This window comes from Agelaius tricolor, unplaced genomic scaffold (assembly GCF_023055355.1).
Source record: "Agelaius tricolor isolate 1412-34295 unplaced genomic scaffold, bAgeTri1.0.p SCAF_30, whole genome shotgun sequence".
Lineage (NCBI taxonomy): Eukaryota > Metazoa > Chordata > Aves > Passeriformes > Icteridae > Agelaius > Agelaius tricolor.
The window spans coordinates 7,055,370-7,064,791 of record NW_027269290.1 but is presented as its reverse complement, the minus strand read 5'-3'; the positions used below and the strand labels follow the sequence as shown (position 1 = coordinate 7,064,791).

At 62.2% G+C, this 9,422-nt stretch overlaps 1 protein-coding gene across 2 annotated transcripts in view; it reads left to right on the top strand.

Moving 5' to 3' along the window:
* Positions 1–9,422, top strand: part of PLXNA2 (plexin A2) — a 143,596-nt gene that overhangs the window by 1,563 nt on the left and 132,611 nt on the right. Inside the window, exon 1 of one of the 2 annotated variants that reach the window (XM_071450325.1) lies at positions 834–1,096. The exons of the other annotated variant lie outside the window; for it this stretch is intronic. The gene's annotated coding sequence lies outside the window, so the exon portion shown is untranslated. Of the gene's footprint in view, positions 1–833; positions 1,097–9,422 lie in introns of those variants that run through there. 2 annotated transcript variants of the gene reach the window in all.

Below are 9,422 nucleotides of genomic sequence, written 5' to 3'. Positions count from 1 at the left end.
CCCATGGCCCTGCCTGGGTCAGGGTCAGCTGGACCGAGGTGTTCCTGCCTTTGAGGAGCACGAGGTCCTGCTGTGGCACCGGGACTGCCTTTTCCTCCAGGCGTTTGATTCCAGCTGTTCCCAAACCCCTGTGGGCTGCTGCAGGTGACCAGCGAGGTGTGAGGTGTTGGGAGATGCTCCTCCCTCTGGTCCCCTGCAGCTTCCAGGTGTTTCTAAGGCAGCAGGAGAGGCCAGGTCACGGCTCTGTGGCTGAAGCACTCAAACCTGAGGAGGGGTCCTCTGGTTCCCAGCCGCGGGTGCTCACAGCCATGGCCCCTGCGGTTGGGTTCTGGCAGCTTTTGGCAGGAGCTGTGGGGCTCGGTGGCTTCAGGGGCATTGCAGGACATGCCCAGCTCCGGCTCTGCTGGAGGTGACCCGGCCTTGGCAGAGACCCAGCCCTTCCAGAGAGGGGAAACTGAGGAACGGGGAGCTCGGGTGTCGCTGCTGCCACCCGAACTGGAGCCGGGGGGCGCGCAGGGGGTCGGAGCCGGGGCCAGACGCGGCAGCCCCGTTCCCCTCCCTGCAGCCCTTGCCCGGGGTGGGACAGCTGCGGGGCAGCTGCGGGGCTCTGTGGGCACAGCTGTGCCGGGGAGGGAGCGCGGGGAGGCTGCCCGGGCGCTGCGGGGCTTTGTTCCAGCGCGGAGCCGCTCCCGGGCCCGGCTGGGCCGCGCTCTGCGGGACGGGGGGGCGCAGGTGAGGAGGGGAGGGGGCGCCGAGCCCCGCGGGCGGGCAGGGAAGGGTTAACGCGGCGCGGGGGCGGCGCGGGGGCGGGCGGGGAGCGGCGCGGGGAGCGCGCCCGGGCGCGGGGCCGGCGCGGAGCGGGGAGCGCGCCCGGGCTGGGGCGGGCGGATGCGATCAGAGCCGCGCTCGCCGCACTCGGGCAGCGGCTGCGGAGGCGATGAGAGGCCGGCGGGGCTGAGCCGAGCCGCGCCGCGCCGGGGGGAGGCCGAGGGGCTGCGGGCAGCGGCGGCCGCCCGGCCCCGGATTGATTTCCGCGGTGCCGGGGGCCGCCGGCATCCCCCGCCCTGAGCCGGGAGCAGCGGAGCGCCCAGGGCCGGTGAGTGGCCGCGGATGGCGGGGGCTGCTGCCCCCGGCCGGGGTGGGGGCTCCGCCGGGCATCCCCCGCCGGAGGACGCGGGGACGAGGCTCGGCATCGCTGCGGCCGCGCCGGGAGGCACCGGGGGCTGCGGAGCGCGGGGTGGTGCCCGCGGAGCTGCGCGGAGATGCCGGGGGTGCCTGGGGAAGGGATGGGGGAGCCCCTCGGAGTGCCCGGTCCCGGGGATCCGGCGCCCGCTCCCTCCCCGGGCTGCTCCGCGTTCCCGTTCGACATCGCCGCCTCCCCGTTAATTCTGCGGCCGCTCGGTACCGCTCAGTCACGCTCTGGAGCCGATGCAGCGGGAGAAACTCATCTCCATGAAAAGTTCCTGCTAGCACGGAGGCACTTTCTGGAAAACAGCCCCGAATCTTAGGGGAAAAGACACAAAATCCCCACTAAAACTTTCCGAAACCCGCGCGAGACCCTCTCTGGACGGGGATGAGGGGAGCGGTGCCGAACGCACTTGCGCTCCCCGGGGGAAATCCCAGCTCCCGGGTGATGCTGCCGGGTTCCGCAGCCCCGGAGCCGCCGGGTGGGTGTCGGTGACAGCCGGGGCTGCTCTGGCTGAGCTGTCCTCGCCGCTGTGACCTCCGTTTAACCTGGCACGGTCAGGCATTCCCGGCTTTGTCTCCGTTCACGCTGCGGCCAATAGTCGCACGTTCCTGGAGGTGAAGTGAGTGATGTTCAATTAATCTGTGTTCTGAGGGGTATCAGAAAGTCAATAGGTTAATTTTAAGCGAGGTGAATAGTAAGTGGCAGAGAGAAATAATCCCTTGTGCGTCTGTGAGCAGCAGCTGAGGCTCGGAGGTGAGGGAACGTGAAGTTCTCCGAGTGCCACGGTGTGAAACCAGCGCTCAAAGGCTGCTCCTGCTCTTGGCTGGGCACTTGATGCTTCACTGGTGGCTCCAGTGTGCCTGGCAGACCTGGGCTGGGCTGGGGACGAGGTGCTGTCCCTCCTGCTCCGGATGGCTTCATTGATAACGGTGGCTAAAGTGAGATGAGGTGACCTACTTACAGCTGAGGGACAGATGCCTCGCAAGAATCTGTGCCATCCTCGGAACAGATGTTTGGCTTTTTTACCTTTAACACAGAGGTGTTAGATCCTTTAGAACTCGATGGGGCTTTTTTTTTTTTTTTTGGTCTTTATTGCTGTCCTTCTGCCATTTGTTGTCACTTTGAGGACCCTCAGAGCTCAAACGTGGCACTTTGGGGTGGTGCAGGGGAGCAGATAAAGCAGCTTTGATTCGAGGAGCTCGGTGCGAGCAGCGAGGGACGTGACCCAGCGGTGTCACTTGTGAAATGCCTTATCAGCCAAGGCAGCCATCCCTCCCAACTCTCCCTGCCACATCCCCGGCGCTGGCTGCAAGAAGATAAAGTAACCCAATTTACTCCTCATTGTCTTTGCGGTGTTGTTGGATGTAATTAATCGAGGAGTTCCCCCCGGCTCGGGAGCTGGTGGGAGCACGCATCGCTGCTGTGGAAGGTCTGCCATAACCCAGCACGGGATGGGAGCAGCGCTGCCCGAGCTGCGCCTCGTTCCCCGGTGAGCCCCGAGCCTGCCCCGTTCCCGGAGCTCCGCCGGACGCGGGGGCGAAGCTGCGGGCTCAGCCCGGCCGCGGGACCCGGCGAGGGCAGCGCTGCCCGCTCCTGGCCGTGCTCTTTAACTCTCCTCTGCAAATTGCATTAGGATGTGACAAATTGGCCCGCCGAGCAGTAAATGGAGATGACATTTGGAGCGCTTTGCCGGCAGCCCCGGCGCAGGCTCGGGGAAATGTGTGATTTGCAGGCTCTTCCCGGCAGCTCCCGATTAGGCTCCGCCACGAGGCTTTCCAGAACTTACTTAGGGAACTCCTGTTGCAGCTAAATGTGGGAGTCTCGAGCATGCCTGGGAAAGGTTGCCCAAAAGCTAGGGCAGATGTAGGTGCAGACTGTGTCTCATGCCGTGGGCAGCTGAGATGAGGAGCTGAACCGGGAGAGAAAGCAAAGCCGATATTTAGAAACTGCGTGAGTGGTGCCGAGCTGAAGGTGGGAAGCTGGGCTGGGCTGCTGGTGCCAGCGTGACGCTCTGCTGGGGGAGCAGGGGCAGCCTTGGCACCGAGGGGTGATCCTGGGGGTAAAGAGGCACCTTTGGCACTGAGGAGTGATCCTGGGGGTGCAGGGGCAGCTTTGGCACCGAGGGGTGATCCTGGGGGTGCAGGGGCAGCTTTGGCACCGAGGGGTGATCCTAGGGGTAAAGGGGCAGCTTTGTGCACTGATCCTGGGTGTACAGAGGCACCTTTGTCACTGGTGGGTGATCCTGGGTGTACAGGGGCACCTTTGGCACTTAAGGATGATCCTGGGGGTGCAGGGGCACCTTTGTGCACTGATCCTGGGGGTGCAGGGGCACCTTTGGCACCAAGGGGTGTTCCCGGGGGTAAAGGGGCACCTTTGTGCACTGAAGGGTGATCCTGGGGGAGCAGGGGCACCTTTGTTCCCTGATGGGATGAACCTGGGGGTGAAGAGGCACCTTTGTCACTGCTGGTTGATCCTGGAGGTGCAGGGGCATCTCTGCTCACCGAGTGGTGATCCTGGGGGTGCAGAGGCACCTTTGCTCACCGAGGGATGCTCTCCTGGGGGTGCATGGGCACCTTTGTTCACTAAAGGATGCTCTCCTGGGGGAGCAGGGATGCCTTTGCTCACCGAGGGATGGTCCTGAGGGAGCAGAGGTGCCTCTGCTCACTGAAGGATGCTCGGCTGATGGAGCAGGGGCACCTTTGTTCACCGAGGGGTGATCCTGGGCAAGCAGGGTCACCTTTGCTCCCTAAAGGATGCTGTCCTGGGGGTGCAGGGCTACCTGTGCTCTCTGGGGGATGATCCTGGTAGGACAGAGGCGCCTTTGCCACTTTGTGGCTCTCGGAGGAGGGAGTGCCCCACATCCCAACAGCAGCGTGCCCACCTGCCCCTCTCATCTCCCGGCGCATCCGCGGCCGCTCGAACACGGCGGCGATCAAGCTGCTTTAATTGGCCCCTGTGCAGCCCGAACGATAAATATGCAATGGGGGAGAGTGCCCCGCTGCTGCTCTCGGCGCCGAGCCTGTCATTGCTGACGGGGCAGGGCGTGCTCGCTCCCCTCGCCTCCGCCCTGCGACAGCCGCGCTCCCCCACCTGCCTCCGGCATCCTTAAAAAGAGGGGGAAAAAAACCTGGAAAAAAGATGAACCTGAGCATGCAGCGCTCCTGAGACAGGCCCCTTCACATTTCTAAACACTCTTGATTATTCAGCTAATCTTTATTTCATGGGCCCGTTACAAGAAACACAAACGGGGGAGAAAGTAGAAGGCGGTGACACATTTAAAATACACAAGAAAAGTGCTGGCAGGAATATAATCGCTCTTCTTCCAGCGATATGAAATATTTATGGGCCTAAGTTGTGGCAAGACTCTGCCTCCCCTCCCACCTAACTCCGGGATGTTTTTCCCGGTTCAACAGGAACTGGGGGCACTGGGGGCGCTGCCAGCAGAGCCCCGAGCCCCCGCTCTGGCTGCAGCCGGCCGGGCCCAGCATCCGTCTGTCCGTCCGTTCGTCCGTCCGTCCGTCCGTCCCCGTGCAGGGGAAGGGAGGAGCGGGGCGCGGGCCAGGCTGCCCGCCTCAAACGGGAGCAGAGCTGTTACACTCCGTTAACTCGAAATAATTCAGCGGCGTCCCCTCGGCGAGCTGTGAAAAGCCCCCTTTGAGGTGCCCGTGTTGCGGAGGAGCCGCTGCTCCCTCGGGGCACTCTGCTATTAATTCATTAGATCTGAGGGGCTTTTTCCTCCCGTCCCCCCTCTTTTCTCTCCCCCACCCCCCCCCTCCCTGGCAATTCAAACAGTGATGAATGGACAAAAATCCCTCAAGGGAAACATTTTTTCACTTAGTTACAAAGATTTCATGGCTAATTAGAGTAAATGTGGTTTTTAGAGTGTTAATCTCTTAACCAGCTTGGCTGGGAGGCCACCGGCACCACAGCAAAGGGGGGGACCCGGGGGGACCGAGGTGCTCCCGACCCCTCGGGGCCGAGGCGGTGCCGGTGCCCCCCGAGCAGCCCTGGCACCTGCTGGGGTGGGTGCCAGCTCCAGGGTGGGGCACAGCGGGGCCGGGGGCGCCCGGGGAGCGGCGGCTGAAAAGCGCAGCGGGAACCGAAGGGAATCCAGGGCAGCAGCGCTGTCTGCAGCGCAAATGAACGGATTTACTGCGGGATGGGGCCGGCAGCGACTCGGGCTGGGCAGCCCGGGCTGTGTCCCCACGTGTGGCTGTGCCACAGGGTGGCCCTGCCGCCTCCCCCGAGCGCGGGCACGCAGCGGGGCCCTATCGCCAAAGGTGTTTTGTGGTGGAAATCCTCTCCTTTTGCGGCTGTGGGGGGATTTATTTCCTTTATTTCTCTTTTCTGCGGTTCTCCCCGCCTGGCATCCACATTGCAGCCTGGTTTTGGCTGCACCTCCAGGGGGGGAATGGCAAAAGGGGCAGAGGAGCTCCCGAGGCTGCTCCCCCCGGCACCCAGCACCCCCAGCCAGCACAGGCTGGGAATTGGGGTGGGATGCGGGCTTGAAATTCCTGCTCATCCCACTAGAGGGGATCCTCTGGATCCAGCTAAAATCCGAGCCCAGCGAGGAGCGAAGCCGCAGCCTGGTGCCGATGTGGTGCAGGGCTGGAAACCTGAGCCGGGGCCACGGGGGGATTTTGGTGCCTTTAGGACATTGCTGGGTGATCCAGGCTGGCTGTGGCCCTGAGCCCTCGCTCCGTGTCCGTGGCTCCCGTGCCCGGGTGGGGCGCGGCTGCTCCAGCAGCGTTCCCGAGGAAGAGCAACTTCCCCAAGCACACGCGTGCAACACGTGCCAGGGATGGAGCTGAGGTGCTGCGGGCTCCCGGCTGGGCTGGAAATCCCGGCCGGTACCGGGATCCTGCCAGGGACGGGGGCTGGGAAAGAGGAGCCCTCCCCTCCTTATCAGAGAGGGCCCATCTCATGTTTCTCCCTGTAATCGCAGCTTCTGTTTGGCTGAAATCGACCTGCGAGGGGGGAGTGGAAAGCGAGATAAATGTATCCTGCTATGAAAATTTAATCCTGCTTTGCCTGGGCTAAAATTGCGTTCAGAGCTGGAGATAAAAGGCGTCAGAGCCACGTTATAAAAAAGCCCAGATGATCTCCGAAGGCATGGGGAGGGTGGGCCTGGGAGAGCCCTGGCAGGGCTGTGCTGTGCCCCCCTTGCCTGGCACTGCCCTGGCAGAGCCCTGCCCCTGCCCAGCTCCCTGCTAGGGGCACGCTCAGCTCCATCTCCCGTTTGCTGAGGAAGGGGAGGGTTCATGCAGGAGTTTTCCCTGTGGAAGTGCTGTCATGCAGCTGACCCCAGCTCGCTGTGCACCGTGCTCTGTGCCTGCCGGTTCCTAAACGCTCAGTGCCCGGGGGTGACCCCGCTGTGCTCCCGAATGCCTGCAGGAGAGGCCCTGCAGAGCTCCTGCCTGCCCAGCCACTCCCAGAGGGAGCCTGGAGCCAGGCCCAGCCCGAGTGGGCTTGGAGGGCCCTGTCCCAGCCAGGCCCCGCTCCCTGGGGCCAGCTCCGTGCTGTGTTTGCTGTGACAGCAGCTTCTCAAGAGGGAACGTCCCTCCCAGCCCTTTTCCTGCTCCAGCCCCGTGTCCCCACTCCATGAAAGTGAAAGGTGAGGTCTGAGTAAATATTGCCCTGACCTCTCACCTCTGCTGCTCCCGCTGCTGCTGCTGCTGCTGCCGCCTCCCCAGGGCTGCCCTGCTCTGCCCCGGGGCTGTGCTGGGAGCAGGGGGCTCTGGGGGGCTCTGGGGGGCTCAGGCTGGAACACAAGCCTGGTGTCTCAGGGCTGAGCTGGACAGGAGGGGCAGGGTCCAGCCTGGCTGCCCCAGCCCGGTCAGTGCGGGTGGATCAGCGTGGGGAGCGCAGTGAGCTCTGCCCGTGAGTGTGACAGCCACCAGCACTGTCCCTGCCTGTGTCACAGCCCTGCCATGTCCCTGCCTGTGTCACAGCCCTGCCAGAGCCTGGGGGGAGCCAGGCAGGTGCTGCTCGGGCAGGAGCCTCTGTGGGAGCCCACAGCAGGAACAATCCCTGTGAGCAGGAGAGAGCTCGGAGAGGGGCACAGGCAGGGAGAGCCGAGTGTGGGTGCAGCCTCTGCCCCTCTGTGCGACCTGGCAGGGCTGGACCAGCATCTCCCACCTGCCCCGGGCTCGATCATGCACGGGGATCAGCAGTGGGAATGCTGGGGGGTGTGTGGGACAAATCCAATCCCATTTTCCTGCTGAAGGGGCAGATGGGAGAGCGGCCGTCCTGGGCCAGGCTGCTCCTGCTGGTAGAGCACAGGTTGGAGCCAACTGCTCCTTTTCATTTTCCTGCAGCCCTGCGTGGCTCTGACACAGGATTTGCACGGCAGCAGTTTAACCCCCGCGGTGCCAGGCCCTGGAGCCCCATTTCCCTGCCGGGGGAGGCTCAGGAGCACAGGAAAGCCGCGGGGCAGCGCTGGCTGTGCCGGAGGAAGCGCGGCCACCGCGGCCCCGTCACTCCCTGACTCAGCGTGGAAGAAGTTCCTCCTGTCATTTCCAGCCTGGGAACAGATTCCTGCAGGGAGATTGATGGGCAGCAGCTCTTGCTCCGTGCAGGCTCTGCCATCAGCCAGAGCCCGCAGCCATCCCCCGTGTGCTGGTCCTGCTGAGGGAAGGGCACAGATCTGGAGGGGTTCTCCAGGTGTTCCTGAGTCTCCCTGCTTTGGTTTGTTCGCCTGGGAATGAGCTTCCGAAAAGTGAGTCTGTGCTTTTGAGGTTAATGCCTGGACAGCACTCAAAGGAGGCTTTGAGTTGTTTGGATTTGTGTGGATTTTTGGGCTCTCGGGGTTTGCCTTGGCAGGGTTCCCTTCGTGCCCAAAGTGGCCATTTCCCCTCAGGATGGGAGGCTGGGGTTCTGGGAATTGGGAAAGCTGTGGTGACTGTGAGTGTGTTGGTGGCAGGGTTCAACCCCCCAGGTGATGGCTCTGAAATTATCATTTTCCCATTTTTTGGGGAGCATTTGCACAGGGCAGACCCCGGGGTTGGGTGCTTGCCCAGGTAGCCAAATCCGAGGGGTTCACGTGTGGCCAGCTCGTGTGAAGAGCTTTGTTCCCCGTGGCTGGGCAGATTTATTGGTGTCAGAGCAGAGGAACAGGGAGCTGGCTGAGGAACAGGGATGTTACAGTTCAACTCCATAAAACACGCCGGCTGTCTCCTCTGCTCACTCATCTGCCAAGTCCCCAAAAAGTCGCAGTGACAGGAGCAGAGGATGGAGCTCTGCCCTCATGATCATATTTCCTGTCGTTGCTGGCTTATGTCACAGCCTGGAATGTTATTTGAACAAAAAAAACCAAAAAAATAGCCTGCGAATTTCCTTTTGATTTTTAATGGAAGTGTGAAGAGGTGGGGAGGAAAAGGGAGCGTGCCTGGAGCTTTCCTAACTGCCTTGGTTATTCCTGTGCTTCAAATGTGCCGTTTCACAGCTCTGAAATCTGCTCTGAAGTCAAAACATAGAACTGTGGAATGGTCTGGGTTGGAAAGGACCTCAAAGTCCCTTCCCTGGAGCGTCCAAGGCCAGGCTGGATGAGGCTTGGAGTAACCTGGGACAGTGGAAGGTGTCCGTGTCCATGGCAGGGGTTGGAATTTCAGGTGGGATGGGATTTCAGGTCCCTTCCAACCCAAACCATTCTGTAATTCCATGATAAACCCAGAGTAAGCAAACTGCCAGTGAGAGCTTTTCAAAGTCCACCTTGGGGTGAGGAATCTTGTGTTTGCCTTAAACCTTCCAAAAACCCCTGACTTTTGCTGTCCGCCCCTCTGGATTTCCAGGTGAATTTAACACCAGAGGCATCATCCCTTGTGAGACTGGAGCTGGGAGGGCCAGATGGAAACCCCCCAGCAATGAGCTGGGCTGGGAGGTGCTGTGGCAGAGCAAGGGGCCCTGCAGCTTCCCTCTGTCCCTGCTGTGAAGTTTCCTCGCAGCTCTCGAGGAGTTAATCCCAGCAGCGGCGAGGAGCAGCCCTCTCCTGGAGTGCTTGGCCCCACTGGCAGCTGAGGAGCCTCCTGGAGCAGGAATTGTGTTCAGAGGCTGCTCGGTGGTGACAGGTCCAGACTGCCTTTAAAAATCTCACAGCAACCGAGGAGCTCGGGCCAAACTCGCCGGGCTCGGGGGGACACAGAGGCAGCAGCCCCTGGCGTGTCCCCCGGGCCAGAACGAGGTGCTGCTGCCACAAGGGCTTGTGTAACTCTGCTTTTCAGGGCAGGGATTGTGT